This window comes from Myotis yumanensis, unplaced genomic scaffold (assembly GCF_028538775.1).
Source record: "Myotis yumanensis isolate MYYU_CA2020_CCGP unplaced genomic scaffold, mMyoYum1.0.hap1 SCAF_4, whole genome shotgun sequence".
Lineage (NCBI taxonomy): Eukaryota > Metazoa > Chordata > Mammalia > Chiroptera > Vespertilionidae > Myotis > Myotis yumanensis.
Window position 1 is genome coordinate 68348705 of NW_027223755.1, and position 16387 is coordinate 68365091.

The 16387-nt window shown below is 45.7% G+C and overlaps 1 protein-coding gene across 3 annotated transcripts in view; it reads right to left on the minus strand.

Annotated features, from left to right (window-relative positions):
- SEMA6A (semaphorin 6A) overlaps positions 1-15969 on the minus strand; it is a 127556-nt gene extending 111587 nt beyond the window's left edge. For all 3 annotated transcript variants that reach the window (XM_070412505.1, XM_070412504.1, XM_070412502.1), the window contains exon 1: positions 15368-15969. The gene's annotated coding sequence lies outside the window, so the exon portion shown is untranslated. The remainder of the gene's footprint in view (positions 1-15367) is intronic.
- Positions 15970-16387: the final 418 nt, after the last annotated feature.

Here is a 16387-nt window from a genome sequence, read left to right on the forward strand (position 1 = left end):
AGGTGTTATTTGTATTTTGTGAATGACGTCATCTGATAAACACTTACATAAACATGCCCAGCGCGGGTGGGGGATGGGGAGGGGCAGGGAGAGACGAACACACATATATCTAATTTCAGAATTCAAAAACTTGCATAAAGTAAAATAGTTCAGAATGAAAAAAAAAAAAAAAGGAGACAGGTGGCTCAATGTATGCCCGGATTCTCACGAGTGAATCATTGGCCCTTGTTCCTCCTGCACTTTCGTAATCAGTTTTTATGGTGCTTGGCTCTTCCTCATCTTCTGCTCATCATGCTATGGTATTAACCTCCCTGATGTTGGAGAAAGTGGTCCCAGCTGCCAGACCAAATGTGACAGTTTAAATACTCTTAATTTCAAATCCTTAGCACTCCTTTCACAGAGCTGGGTGTGAGCACAATGGGATGAGATCCAAGGCTTTGGTGTTTGGCCTATTATGTGTCATGTAAATAAGGTTTATCATAGCTGTTAAATATTAACTATTTGGCCCAGCCAGTGTGGCTCAGTGGTTGAACATTGACCACTGAGAAGGTCATGGTTCAATTCCTGGTCAGGACACATGCCTGGGTTTTGGAGTTGAACCTCAGTAGGAGGCATGTAAGAGGCAGCTGATCATTGATTCTTTCTCATCGTTGATGTTTCTACTTTTCTCTCCCTCTCCCTCTCTGAAATCAATAAAAATATATTTAAAATATATATATTAACTATTGTTGTCTGTAAACCTGGGTCCTTGACCTGGCCAATGTCCCTACTCTCTGCTTAGTTCCCCAGATGGGACATCTTGGAACCATGTTTTACTCCTTCCACACCCTTATCCCACACATCCAACTGGTCCCTAAGTCTCTTTTTTTAAATATATTTTTTAAAATTTCAGAGAGGAAGGGTGAGGGAGAGAGAGATAGACACATCAGTGAGAAAGAATCATTAATCAGCTGCCTTCCACACGCCCCACACTGGGGACCAAGCCCTGACCGGGAATCCAACTGCAACCTTCTGGTTCATAGGTTGACACTCAACCCCTGAGCCACGTCGGCAGGGCAAGGTCCCTAAGTCCTGACAACTGTACCCTGCAAACACACCCAGAATGTTTCCCTTTTCCACTTGCAGTGCTAGCAGATTTGTATTTCTAACACAACTTTGATGATGTCATCAAAAGCATCACCTGCCTCCACCTCAAAGTCCCCTCTGTAGAACAGGGCAGAGTCCTCCACAGGCTGCTCTCAATGCCCCTTTCTGTCCTCAGGGCTTCCACACCACACTACCAGTCCCCGGGAGGCCCCTGGCTGCTCTGGGGCCAAGGCCTTCATTTCCTGCCTCTGGACCTTTGCACCTGCCTTCCCCTTAGGCCCACTGCTCTCCCTCCCCTAGCCTCCCACCTACTGAAACCTCTCTCATTCTTTAGATACAACTCAAATGCTTCCTCCTTCACAAAGGCCTGTCTGAGCTGCCATCTGGACAGAGCTGCTCCTTCCTGTCCTCCTTAGCATCCTCACCACTCTGCTTCTGGGATGGAAAATAGACCTGACACTACAGTGTTTTTTATGTACCCAGCCTTCTCGCCAGAATTGGGCCCATTTCAGGCCTATGGTGAGGACACAATTCATAAATTCTAAACTGGGTCATCACTGTGTCTCTTCAGTACCTAGAACTTGTCTGACGTAGATGCCAAATGTGTATCTGTTGAATTAAATTGAGTTGCTGCCTTCGCTAGACCTGGCAGCATGGACCCGAGAGTAAAATGACTTAGTCAGAGGGAAGGTCCACGTATGCTGTGCCACACCACGTTATTCCTCGCTAAACACGTGTTTCTGTTTTATAGGCATAAGTTGCAAGCCCCAGGAGGCTACTCCTGCCAGCGTATCTGGCTCAACCTTCTGTCCCTCCAGTTCTACCCTGCACCTCGGCCAAAGTTTCCATCCTCATGTTACTGTTTATTTTCATCCCTACTATAAAACAGGACTAGAATCCCAAATAAAAACAGCCTCCATTTTTCAACTGATCTCCTTTCAGATGACAGACTCAAGACCCTAAGAGCCTCCGGAGACAATGTTCAGAAACGGCTTATACTGAGAAGCAGAATTTAGGTCCCAGCTGCGCAGAAGCCGCAGGTGAAGTCCGTGGAAAGCTACTTTTGTTCAGTGTCAGTATTCAATCTGTATAATAGGCATAACGTAAGAACATTTATGGTTGGAAGACTGTAATGGTTTTTAAGTATTGAGTGAACAGTGACATAACATGGAGGAGCACAACACTCAGAGTCAGAAGGTTGGGAGCTTTGTCCCAAGCCCTTCCCTTACCAGGTGTTCTCTTAGGCAAATTATTTGACCTCTCTGAACCTCAGTTATCTCATCTTTAAATTGGGTAAATTAATACCTGCCTTGCCTAACCCAGGATGTAATGATATTAAATGAGGCAATGTTTATAGAGGCACTTTGAAAACTATAAACACTTTGGAAATGAGGTCTTTATTATTAATAATAACACTGTAAATACTGCTGATGTTGATCATCACCTGTAAGTAAGCCTGAATTCTAAATCTGATGTGGGGCTCAGCAAGACTCCTTCCAGGTGACCAGCCCTGTGCTGGCACCTCACTGTGGAAGCAGCCTCCTCTCCCTGAGCAGTGCCACCCAGGAAGGAGTATCTGCACTGTAGACAGAGGCACCGGAAAGCAATGAAATATGCAAATGAGTTATGATTACTTTTAATAGGACAAGCCCGGGAGTTAAGACCAGGTATAGTTGACAAGAAAAGATACTGCCCTGTCCTACATTTAAAACCTTTTCAAGTTCTGCTCCAAAGAATTTGCATTTCAATAACAATGTGAAAATGTCAAGCTATTCACAGCATTGCAAAGCCTTCTCTCACACACCTGGGTGTCGTAGGATCTGAGCAGGCAATTTTGTTGTCCTTTCATTCTTGGGAACAGATGTGTTTGGGCAATAGTAACAGGTCTTGTGTTCTGGACATGACAAAATATGAAAACGAAAGCTCCACCCTCCAAGATATCCCATGAGAATTAATTAATCAACATATTCGACATGTTGAACTTCCTCTCATCACAAATGAGAGGAAACACCTTGTAGATAAAAGTTGACTTTTTAATAGAAAACTTTTTCCTGTACTCCCGAACATCCCTTTAAAAGAAAAACAAATCCCAAAGATGTTTGTTGCCTTTTCTCTCGGCTACGTAAGAGACTACTCTGTTCTTTCTACTTTTGACACCAGTAGCATCTCCTCCTGGCTGGGCAAACATGGGATCATGACTCTGGGTTGACTTTATTAAAAAAGTAAAACCAGCCCTAGCCAGTTTGGCTCAGTGGATAGAGCATCGGCCTGTGGACTGAAGAATCCCAGGTTCGATTCTGGTCAGGGGCACATGCCAGGGTTGTGGGCCCAATCCCCAGTAGGGGGAATGCAGGAGGTAGCTGATCAATGATTCTCTCTCATCATTGATGTTTCTATCTCTCTCTCCCTCTCCCTTCCTCTCTGAAATCAGTAAAGATATATTAAAAAAAAAAAAAAAAAGTAAAACCATACTGCATGCACTGGGACAACCATCTTAGAAATTACTTTACATAATCACTACCCTAGAACACAGTACAGCAAACATTACAAATCAATTTAATTTAGGCACTTTCTCATTAAGATGCTTATAGATCGGTAAGCTTAGTTGTAAAAGCAAAGCAATGATAACAAGCACACGCTCTACTAAACTAGATGAGTTATATGCTATTAGTTTCATCATGTAAGCTACAAAATGATTAGTCACAGAAACTCAGTTCTTAAGTTGGACTTAATTTGTTATATCTAACTTTCATTAGAGCCTCTAGTTAAAAGTTGAATGTAAATAGTTCCCTAACAATATAATTCAGCTTCTTGATATCTGTTCTAAAACTCACGACACAGGACAAAAGCACTTCCAAGATGTGAGACCTATTTCCTTCCAGGGCCTACAACAGTCCCTGGTCTGTATCTGTCACACTTGGTAAATACTTTTGGGCAAAGGCAATACCACCTGGTCTACCATCCCCAGCGTATGGCAGCGTTCATTTGAAGGAACTGAGGCACCACTCCAAGTCCCATCCAGTCTTTGGGAGGAATGGCCTTCAATCCAGGTAGAAGCCAGAAAATGTCACCTATTTTGATAAGTAAATTGCTTTAAAATTAAAAATGGTTCACCTGCCATTCCAACATACTCTGCATCTGTATGACCACTTGGGGGACAGCACACTTTACCACACTCTAGGAAGGATGCAGCAAGACATTCCTCATACACTAAGAACCTAGTGTGGTGTGCATGGCAAGAAAATGCAAGCATGTTCAAGTCACTGCCGTTGGAAATGTTCCACCAAAATACATCTTGTGCCTTGGAGGCACAAGAGAAAATCTGTAATCAGAAATCATTAACTAAGGTTAATTAAAGTCCACATTGTATTGGACTGACATCCACACAAAAGTACTGCTTGCTTTTCTTAAGGCTCTATGTGTATGTAGCATCTTGCCTGACCTGACACCCAAGAATAATGCCAATCTGTGACTGTAGGGAGGACAGCAAACTGAATTCACACAAACTCTTCTTCTCACACCAAAAGCTTCTGATCAGAAATATTAGTCCCACTGTTCTCTCCCACTCCACCCCCCACCCCCACCCTAAAACAACTAACTTACGAGAATACTATAAAACATGCAGGACACATTTTCTTGCCCTGTCAAACAACTGGGGGTCCATAATGCTGAATTTAGAAATGCATGCTTGTTTCGCTTCACGGAGATATTTGAGGGGGACCTGGAGAAGGGCTGGGGGATAATTGCAGCCTATGGGTAAGCCGACCACATGATCAAAAACTGCTGCGACTCTTAAAAGTGTTTCTCCGCAAGGAATTCCCGTGCCCAGAAGCCTGGTGAAGCCAGTAGCAATTAAGGGCATGTTATCCTTTTAATTTACTTCAAATTATTGGCCTCTAAAATCAATCATTTAGTGTGGTTGGGTAAGGGAGGGGTCAATATAATAGGCACGTGCATTAAAATGCTTGTTGATCTGACACAAAAAATGTGACAGGCTGGATACGGGGAAATTTGAACCGGTTGCTTTAAAGCTCACCCTGAAATGAAAACTAGTCATTTTCTAGGAAAATAAATAAATAAAATAAAAATGACTATTTTCCTAGATGAGGCCCATTTGTAATGAATTAAAGGTTTTCTTCTTCTGAACCTGCCTGGATTTTCATCTGATGCCTTGCATGTCCTGAATTCAGTGCCATTTGCATCAAGTGTGAGATTGTTTTATTTTATGTTTTAGTCTATGAGGAATTTAATGGCTCAGCTTAGACTGGTAGGAGTCCTTGGAAGTCCACTTGAGGAATGGGGAAGGAAACATTAAGAAGTGCCCCGGTAGTTTCTGTTACACAGGCCACATTTACCTAACAAAGGAAGGCTGCGTTCCACATCACACAGGAAGCACATAAATCCAGCTAGTATGTGGGTCTCCCTCTTGCAACAATTTACTTCTCCAAATCTTTTCTTGACTCAGTCATTCAATATATGCACAACTGGAGAGCTTTTCCTAATCAACCCTTAAGTCACAAATCTAAACACAAAATAGCAAAATATTACAATTACAGAAATTAAAAAAAAAAATACTCTTATACTCAAGAGTTGACAAAGCAGCCGACCTATGGGCCAGTGTTGCAAATACAGCCAAATGGTCTCTAGTTCCTCAGTAATGTATGTCAAAACTAAAAAAAAAATAAAAATAAAAATAAAGGTGAAACCTGAAGGAAAGCACTAAATGTTTGCATTGCCATACCCAGGCAAGGGACACAACACTCCTGAGGTCATTTTATTTATTTAGCAATCTGCAGAGCCAACACCAATTTATGAAGCTGAAATGTTGAGCAAAGTCATGAATGCCCTCATTTACCTCCACATTTATAAATAGTCCTAACGAAGAGTTCGCACCCTTGTGCTTTCTCGTCGGAAGATGAAAGTGACATCAGCCTCTGGACTGTAATTTTTTGCCAGCAGCCCTGAGCTAGAGGCAAATCCTGGAGTAAATATCAGCTGGCTGTGCACATAACAAGGTCCAGGGAGACGCTCTCAGAAGTTGCCTCTTTGAATCCAGCACTGAATTAGAAGAGAAGTGGTTTTCAGTTCTTTCAAGAGCACCGCAACTGCCAACATAACTGCCAGTCTTGCAAGCCCTAGTATATCTCAAACCTTTCCCAAGACACCCCAACACTATCGGAGGCACTGAAACTATGGCAACCGAATAAGAAAGCAGCCTCCATGATTAATAGATGAAGATCCCAGCGACAGTGTCTAGCTGGGGCCATCATTCATGATGCGTGAAAAATTAGCACAGAATCCATCTTGAAAACCATTAATAAGTATTCTTATAAAAATCCACCCAACGGCCATTTGGCTACATATACTCCAGTTTAGGATGCTGTAAACTATTCGGTTTCCATGTATTGCTCACAATGCTGAGATGAGCATGTTTTTAGTAACTCTAATTCTCTCATTTTTAGAATAATTAAAGGCTTAATCTACTGGCTTTCTACCTGGGTATTTGAAGCCTCGGAACTAATGCATACAAACACCAAAATAAGTGAATGAAGTCACGTGGTTCTCGGGGTAAAAAGGAGGAGACACAGTTGGTGGATTGTTGGAATGTTTTTTTGTGGAATGCAGTTTTTCATAAAGCATTCCACTTTCGGGAAAGGAACATTCCCTCTCACCAGCTCAATCAGTATTCTCTCAGTTTCCTCATTCAAGGACAGCTGGAGTCACTGCAATATTAATGAAAAGATTGAATACTCTCCTTTAAAAAGGGTCAGGGATAAGAAAAAGGAAAGAAGAGTGGGTCCATCCCAGAAAGCTCGTCTGTAAAAGTCTCATGTAACATTAAACCATAACTAATATAGTGTTTCTTCTCAGTCCCCAAAATGGTTATTTTCCAATGGTGTGTTTTCATTGTGTTCAGTGCCAGCTCGTGCTATAAATGCTTCAAATCTAATCATGGCCAAAGGCTTGGTCTTGAACACGTGGGAGGGTAGAAAGGCTAAGAGAGGGGTAAATAGCATCTCCTGCTAAATTTTTTAATTGGCGGGGATTCTTTGAATTAAATTTTCTACAAATAGCAATTATAGGTTAGTGGGAAACCACAGAAGCGCTGAGTCATCGTAAATGAAAGCCTCAGGTCTGTGGGCTGTGTGTGGAAACACCGAATACTAACAATACTTTCAAAGCAGGTTATCTCACTCACTGCTCAGAAGACCTGGCCCTTCAGTCTTTGAGGCATGTTAATTGCTGATTTCTTTCTCTCTCTCTTTATATTATCTTTCTACTTACAACATTTAAGAGAAAAACAAATTTGTCTTTTAGACAAAAATAACTAATTCTAAGCCAGGAGAGATTCCTATTCCTCCTGGTGCAGCAGTCCTTCGGGAATGTGGTGATGATGCCCATTTACTGTACCTTCCGCCTCGCCTTTCAGAAGTCAGATTCTTCTCACTGATAAGAATTTGCATGGCTATCATTTGAATCAAATTTCATGGCAATATATCAGTCAGAGTAAATGCTATCTCTATTGGGGTCAGCTAACTATCTCCTCCGTTTGGTGGGGAAGGTGATGTTTTGCTTCTGAGTGGAGAAAGATTCATGCTCTCCCAAATGGATTGCAGGTCTGCCCGGGGAAGAGTGACCCGGCAAGTGTATGGCCAGCATGCAGACAGACCCTCTTGCAGAAGTTGGTGACAGCCTCCTAGGAGTCGTTGGGCAGCCAGTGTCTCCTATCACAGGTATGGTGCTCGGGGTCCATTCAGCTCATCACTGAACAGTCATTACCGGCTACTCTCAGATGCCAAATGTGGGCACTTTCAGATTCTTTGGTGGGTTCAGGTTGTGTGTTTTATCCTTAAAATGTTAGTAAGTGAAGGATATCATTTTTTTAAAACAACTCTCCTTTGGGTCTTATTTGGTGTGAGGCCCTATGCTACTTGCTATTGTTTTGTTTGTATAGTGTTTTTGTTTTTTTTCTTCTACGTTGGGTGTGATATTTCAACTTCCACGGTTAGAAAAAGGATCATGACTCCTCTTCCCATGCAAGTGACTCTTTCACATGCTTCTCAGCTTAAAACCTCTGACACTATTGCCAGCTGACTGTGTGAATGTTCCTCTCTAGCCCAAAGGTTGTTTCCTTTGCATCATCTCTTTCTGCTACAGACCTGTGGCCATTTCCTTCTGTACTCTCGCCATCTGGGCACTCTCCATGACTACTGTCACCCAAATAAAAATAACTCCTTCCCTGGCTGGGTAGCTCAGTGGGATGGAGCACTGTCTGGTACACTGAAGGGTTGCGGGTTTGATTCCTGATCAGGGCACATACCTAGGTGCACTGCATAAGGGAGGCAGCCATACGATGTTTTTTCTCTCTCTCCCTTCTTCTTTCTCTAAAAATCATTAAAAACATATCCTCAGGTGAGGATTTAAAAAAAATTAAAGCACCTTGTATTTAATGAATGTGTATAGTGTACCAGGTATTGTGCTACAAATTTACAGATACCATCATATTTACTCTTAACAACCATAACATCATCATACTAGCGTTTTACAAATGGAAACGGAGACAGACAAGTTAAGTAACTGGCTCAAAGTCACACTGTTTGTAAATGGCAAAAACTAGGATGCAAATCCAAGTGCGGTCTGTCCACCTAAGAAGCGTGTCCTCAGCGCTCCCTCCAGAACCCTCTCCTGCCTCCCCTGTGACAGTCCCTCCATGTTATCAGCTTCGCACCACAACATCTAATGAAGTTGCCCGTGTTACAGCGAAGATCAGAACTTCTACTACTCCTAGTTCACCCTGACAGGTCTGTTCCACATTCATGCACACGTTGACGTTACCCAGTTTAGAACTTACCTAAGCAAAAACAATGCCCTCGCTTTGTTTATAATGACTGGCAGAGTGCCCCTCCCATGACCTCGCTCTATTTAATGGTCACATTGAAAGCAATCTTTACTTGATGCAGTTGGCGTTCTGATTAATATGGCTACTATCCCAGTTGTATGTAGACTGTGTGTTTTCAATGAATTTGAGGATATTGTTTAATTTCACAATGTGGTTTACACTAAAATGACATCAACAGAGTCTAATCTTTCTTTTCTGATTTAGAAGACAATGAAGTAGGGTCTCTGCTAGGCCTAGGGCGTGGGGAGGGAGGAGCTAGCATCAAACTTCAAATTTCCAAAGTGCATTTCATAGTTTACCATATACATTCACATTCCTGATTTCATCTTATTCTTCCAGCAGTCCTACAAGGTAGGAAGCACAGGTTACTATTCACATTTTTTTTTGTTGTTTAAAATAATGCAGATCAGAAAGGTTAAGATAGTTAAAGTCTGGAGCCCAGTTCTTCTGACTCCAAGTACAGGACCTTCAACAAGTTACTGCTATACTTGTACGGGGCAGAAATGTGGGTGAACAAGCATATTATTTTCTCCTGGTAGGAAGTTCAATTTTGAAAATTACTGTTAGTAAACTCCAAAAAAGCAAGAAGGTTCTATGGCCAACGGTTAGAATGCAGAACAAATGAGGCCAAGGTCAAAAGCTCAATCCCCATAAGTGCTGGCTGTCTTCTTAGCTCGGTTTCTTGGCAAGTTGATTTTGCCTAACTCAGATTCCCTACAGCTTTAACCAGGTGTCCCACAGATGTGTGTTCTTGGCCACAGAAGGGAACTGGGTGAGAGTGTGGGAATGAGCAGGCTCCAATCTATCACCAAGACTGGGAAAACAACCCACAGTGAGTGTTCTACTAATGGTGCATGAGACATAGCACCTATGTACATGAAAGACATTGTTACACACACACACACACACACACACACACTCACACACACACACTCATGCAGGCAGATAACTCATTTGATGGAAACATGGTATAGATAAACGAGCAGACATTGCCTGGCTGGCATGGCTCAGTGGTTGAGCATTGACCTATGAACCAGGAGGTCACGGTTTGATTCTCGGTCAGGCCATGTCTGGGTTGCCAGCTCTATCCCCAGTGTGGGGCATACAGGAGGCAGCAAATCAATGATTCTCTCTTATCATTGATGTTTCTATTTCTTTCTCCCTCTCTGAAATCAAGAAAAAAAAAATATATATATATATATATATTTGAAAAAGAAAATGAGCAGACAAAAGAGATAAAGATTAGTTGTTTGCAAAAAGAGTCACCATTCATTCATTCATTCATTCAACAAGTACTTGTCCTAGAGGGCCTAGGATGTGCCAGGCACAGGTTTAGATGCTGGAGGTAAGGTAGTGAATAAAACATAAACATGTCTATCCTTATGGCATTATGTTCTAGTGGAGGGCAAAATAAACTAGGACAACATATAGTGTATTGGGCTGTGAAAGTGCTAAGGGAAAAAAATGAGGCAGGCCAGGGCGGTAGGAAGTGTTGAGGGAAAAAGGTGAAGTAAATAAGGTGATCAGAAAAGGTTTCACTGAGAAAGTGACATTTGAGCAGAGACCTAAGGAATGTGAGGAACAATCATGAAGCCATCCAGGGGCAAGACCCTTCCCAAGCCATAAAAGAGCCTGCAAGGGACCAAGGAGAGCACAACTGGCATTGAAGTAACCCCAAGGAGAGGTGGTTAGCGAGGTGGGGGCCCAAGTGCAGATCATGTGGGGCCACAAAGCCACAGGAAGGACTTGGGCTTTCACTGGGATGAAGTGGGAAAGCTGAGCAGAAGTGATCTGATCTAGCTCAGCCTTTTCGCTCTGGGGTTGGCATGGAGAAAAGACTGTAGGGGGCCCAGAGCAAAACAGGAAGACAGGCGGGGAGGCAGGCACAATAACCCAGCAGGGGCGCTCAGTGGCTTAGCCAGTGTGTGGGCCCCAGAAGTGGAAGGCCTGCAGGAAGTCCGAATGCCAATAGCATTGCAGCTGGAATGGGTGTGGGCAGAGAAAGAGTCACAGATTTTAGGATTGAGCAACTCAAAGGATGGAACATGCCATTTACCGAGATGGAGATTTTAAGAAAAGCATATTTGGGGGAGAAAGATCCAGAATTAGGTGTTTTGAATGTTGACTACCTGAGAAATGCACGTTATTGGGAAACATCAGAGTATTGATAGTTCTTTGTGACACTCTCCATTAGTGTAATTAGAATAATTCTAATAAAAAAGTTTTACAGTAAGTCAACTGCTTCACAAAGCAAGATACTCTAGTGTATATCCTATACTTTAATAGTCCCAGGCTGAGAAGTATCCTGAGCTCCCTTCTCCCCTTGAGGTTTGTGTGGTATGATATCTTATTTGCCCATTTCAAAGGGATTAAATGCCTCCCTCCCTTCCCTACCTTACCATATCCCCAAGAGGCAACCCTGTGGTTGCCAGCAGAGAATAGCTCAGTTGCTCTTGCAGCACATTTAAAGCAGATGAGAAAAGCCTTCACCCTGGAATAGAACTATCAGGGACAACTTGGCTCCAAAGGCACAGAGAGATTGATTGATATTGGGAGGTGAGGGGCACCGCAGGATGCTTCCAGGCTGCACCTCCCCCTGGAAGTGTGAACACCCAGGGAACACCCACTCTGGGAGCTGGACAATTGTCTAAACCTAACATGGGGTGTGATAGCTACAGGCTTTCCCAGGCTTTACAGTGCTAATTAAAGTATTTGCAATTACTTTGGCTTGTTCTGTGATTCCTTTCTGCAAACAAACAAACAAAAAAGATGGGAGAATATATTAGCTCTTGGCCATGTAATTGTAAAAAAAAAAGTTTTCCTCCCATAAACACTCTTTTGTTCTGCTTGGAAAAGAGCTGAACCCACTATGCACCCATAGTAAAGTATCTGACTTACTTCCTTGTTCAAAACAGTATTTTTCCTTCCATTTTATATGGGAGTGCAATTACCCATTTACTTTTAAAGCATGAGTATTTATTTTGAATTTAATAAAAGTTCTTAATTTAGGTGTCTCATTTTTATTGCATGAAGATAAGTCTCCCTAATTCTTGCTATTCTTTTCATTCAACACACTTGGCAATGTTATCTGCCTACTCAGAATGCAAATGTTATATTTTTCTAATGAGGAAAGCATTCACTAGACTTTGAAAGAACTTGAGGGGTGTAAGTTTGTGTCTCTGTGTGTATAAATAAAGAGTTGCACTTTTTGCTACTTTATAATAACCACATACTTGAAGGCATAGATTTTTTTCACTAGAAAAAAACAGGTCCACTGTAAGTGGAGAAATGTGAACCACGTGTGACTATTTCATTCACTCATTTATTCATTAGACAGTTAAGTTTATACACTGATTCTTATGAATTTTTAACCTCTTTAAACTTAGATGTTCTAGCCTATAAGTATATTCTGCAGGTGGCTCCTGAGATGAAGATTTTAGGTGTCTGCTGAACATTTACACAGGTGGATTACATGCATGATGGATAACGTTGGCCCATCTCTACCTGGTGGTAACAGCAAAACATAACACTGTGGGAAGATTGTCAGAAATAAGAAACATGAACACAAACATCGTAAATAAGAAACATGAACTAGAATGCTGCTTTATATCAAGTTGAAAAAAGACGTTAACACAAAAATGAAGTTTTATATCTGATTTCATTCCTGTTTGCTTTCAGGTTGGTTTGCAAGGTGCCTCATTCAAGAATGTCCTAAAACCAGAATATACATTGAGATTGGAGGTTACTCAAGATTTGAATAAGAGTTACCATGTAAACAAGCATGGGTAAACCAAATTCAAATAGTCAATGCAATTATTTTTTAACAGATAGTTTAGGTTAATAGGTGGAGACACGGTTCTGCCACTGTATTTAAGTTTAGGCTAATAATTAACTTTGGTGCCTGGAGTGGTTTAATCAAAGCTTACTGTAAATCATAAAACTGCTCCATGCAGACTAAACAGGGTCTGAAAAAACATACAAAATGTTCTTTTTATGACCCTGCTAGCCAATTGGATAAGGTGTAAACAAGTAGATATTTTCATTCAGAATTGAGCACAGGCATCTTTACTTTTGGGAAAGAATTAAAAAAAAAAATAAAGGAGTCATGTATCCCAAACCAACAGTCTGCCCCCTGCCATCAGTGGCAACCCCTGGACTTAACGCCAAAGATAAGATATATGTTGGAAGGAAAACTGACAATTAACAGGATTAGAGAAAGGCAAGAAAAGGCGCTCGACCTTTCTACTCGGAAAAGACTTTAAAAACCAGCGCTGGGGGGCATTAAATAGCTTTCCTGAGACCTACTGGCAGGACGCTGCAACTGGGTTAAAGATCTTTTCCGAGTGGAGACAAAAAAAAAAAAAAAGTTGTGCGAACAAGTGTGAGAAAGTGTGTGTCGTGCGCTTCTGTGTTTTTAGACCTTTCACGGATCACATTCGGTGGCAACTTGATTTCCATCCAGCATAAGCAGAGCGCGTTCCCACCCTGGCCGTGTCTGGCCACGGCCTCCCCAACGCAGCCACCTCTCTCCCAATGACAGACGGTGAAGGGCTGGAGGGGCTGCCCACTGCAAGACAGGCGGTGGCCGGCCCTGCGAGTGCTCGCTCTGGCTGTAAAGACCGAGGTTGCAGCCTCGCTCCATGCACACCAGGCTACCTGCTCTGTTCCTCCCTGGACTCCCGCTGACTGGAAACCTGCGGAGGCCTGGATGCTGCTCTTGGAACTGGTACCTGCATGGCAGCCAGCCCCGGCAATGCCCACACGCACCCTGCGACAGCCGATGGCCACAGTGGCCGCATCAGCATCCCGAGTCCTGACCCTGACCTTCCTCTCCTCCCATTGCTTGAGAGACTGGTACAGCAAGTGCAGCCGCTGGTCCAGGGTGGAGGGTGGAAAGTGGGGGCGCCACCGTCCCAAGAAGCCCGCACCTCGCTCCTAGTTGCACCCTGAGCCGTCCACCCGCTTCCCTTAGGGTTCAGTTTCTCACAGGCTGCACATGCTGAGTCCCAGTCCTGTCATGCCCGCCGCCCGTGGCTTTCAGAGAAACTTTCCAGAGGCGCCTGGTGTAGTGACCGGTGCTGGAAAAGAAGGAGGAGTCGCTGGGCGAAGGGGCGGAGAGGGAGCGGGAAAGGCAGCAGAGTCCTGTTTCCTTTCCCGACACCCGCACGCTCCCTGGCTCCCCCAGCGCCGCTCCTGTCGAGGGAAGAGGGAGCGGACATCAGGATCCTGCTTTGCACTGTGTACCACAGCGGAGCTGAGAAGAAACGGGAGAGTCTGGAGAATAGCCACCTCGCACCCCAGCAAGGCCAAGCAGGGTGGGTGGGCATAGCCGGGCTGCTCCCGAGCGCCGCTGCCCGGGAGGCAGAGCTCTAGAACGTCGCTAGTAGTTCGGAGACCCAGAACCTGGGGCAGGGGCAGAGCCCTTGCTTGGGTAGCAGCACTGGGCCATCTCTTGCCAGGTCTTCCCACCCTCCCACCCCGCTCCCACCTCCCGGGAACCTCCTTTCCAGAGATTCTGGAGGAGGGCGCGGCGGGCACCCGCCCCGGAGTGGCAGGCTCTGTCTGGAGAGGGACGACGCAGCCCCGACAGATGCTGTCCTCACTGCCCAGGAGCTGCGGCGAGGGATGGAGCCCAGGGCGGAGCGCCGCACACCCCAGGAGGAGATCGCTCCTGGGCGCTCGTTCGAGCAAACAAAGCCCGGAACCTCTGGTGCCAGCGGCCGCGGGAACCGGGCTATCACCAAGTGGCAGGGCGCGCGGGTGCCAGGGCTATTACAAGTTTACACACTCCACATAGAGCCCAGCCCAGACCCCGCGCGGACAACAAAAGATCCCCTTTTCTTTCCCACCGTCTCTGCGGAACCCATTCTCCCACTCCGAAATCCAAACCTGGTGATGGATGAAAACAGCGCTCTCCCACCCAGCCTCTTTCAGCCCTCGAGGGCAGAACCCCTTTCCTGGCTTTCGCACCAGGACACGGCGCTTCCGAGAATCCCACCCTCATGGGGCATCTCTGCTCCCCGCTGGCCCCAAAGTGAGGACGAGACGGTCCTGCACACACATCCCCGGGCCAGACGGCCATCCGCGCCGTCGCGATCGCGGTCGCGGTCCCGGGCGGCACCGGGCGTTGTGTGCGGCGCGGGTGGGGAAGCCCGCAGCATGGAGCCCGGCGGTCTCTGGGGCTCAGGGCAGAGAGGAGCGGCCGGCAGGGCTCACGACTGCGTCCCCAGGGCCGGCCAATGCTCAGGAGACAGAGATACGAGACAAAATAAAACGCAAGCACCACAAAGCAGCCAGAGCGTTCTGGCCGCGGCCCCAAGACCCGCAAGCTGGAGGCGAGCCGCCCGGGAGGTGGAGCGCACCGGGGCGTCCCAGACGTACCTTTTCGGTGCATCGACGGGTAGGCGGCCAGGGCTCGGAGCGGGCTGGTACAGCGTGGATCCCATTTAGTAATCCATTATCGAGACGATCTCTCCGGGCCGCGAGCTGCGCTCTCTCCTTCACCAGCCTTTGTCATTCCTACATGTGTGCTTGTCTCTTTGGGGATAACAGTCGCGGCGACTACTTTCTGGGATGCAAAAGCTCTGTGTTCATCTCCAATGAAAGGCGGAGAAGGGGATCAGAAAAAAGAAAGAAAAAAAAACAATAAGGAAGGAGTAAATGTTCAAGAAACTCTTCTCCAAATCCAAATTCCACTTGGATTCCACTCCAGCGAGTCCCTTCGGTAGTGTCTGCGCCGATTAACAAGTCATTTCAGGGTGGGGGGCGGGGTGGGGGCTGGGGCAGGGGTGCACCCTCTCGCCCCGTTCTGCGACCCGGAGCGGTGTGCCGCGGGTGTGGCGATGCTGGCCGCTGCCGCCGCTCCTAAGTGGACATCGCGGGCAGTCAGCCCAGGGGAAAGCGCCGCTGCTGTGTCCCGAGCGCCTGGGCAGCCGAGTGCGAGGGGAGCAGAGTTGGCTGCAGCCTCACCCGTTGCCGCTCACTACTCCTCTGTCACTGGAGAGGCCGCCGCTCCCGGGCTGAGCCAAGTCCCGGACTGGATTACGCACAGCGGACTCTCCTCCTGCAACCCCGCCTACTTTGGCTGGCTTCTCCTCCGACCCAAAGGAGAGCTGTGGTGTTTGTGTGTGCATGCGAGTGAGCGAGACAGAGAGAGGGAACCTACGCCGTGTGGCGGCAGGTGGAGATTTGGACCGACTGACCAGTAGAGCTTCCTTCCATCGCGATTCCTGGCCCCGCGATGCGCTCTGGGCAGAGGTCCCGGAGGGGGCGACTCCGGCGGAGCCCAGCCCTTGCCTCCCCCACCCTCGCATCTGCTCTAGCATGGGGGAAAAAAAAAAATCCAGGGCAGTATTGCTGAGTCCTGCCAAATGAGAAAAATAAATAAAAATAGATGTTAGC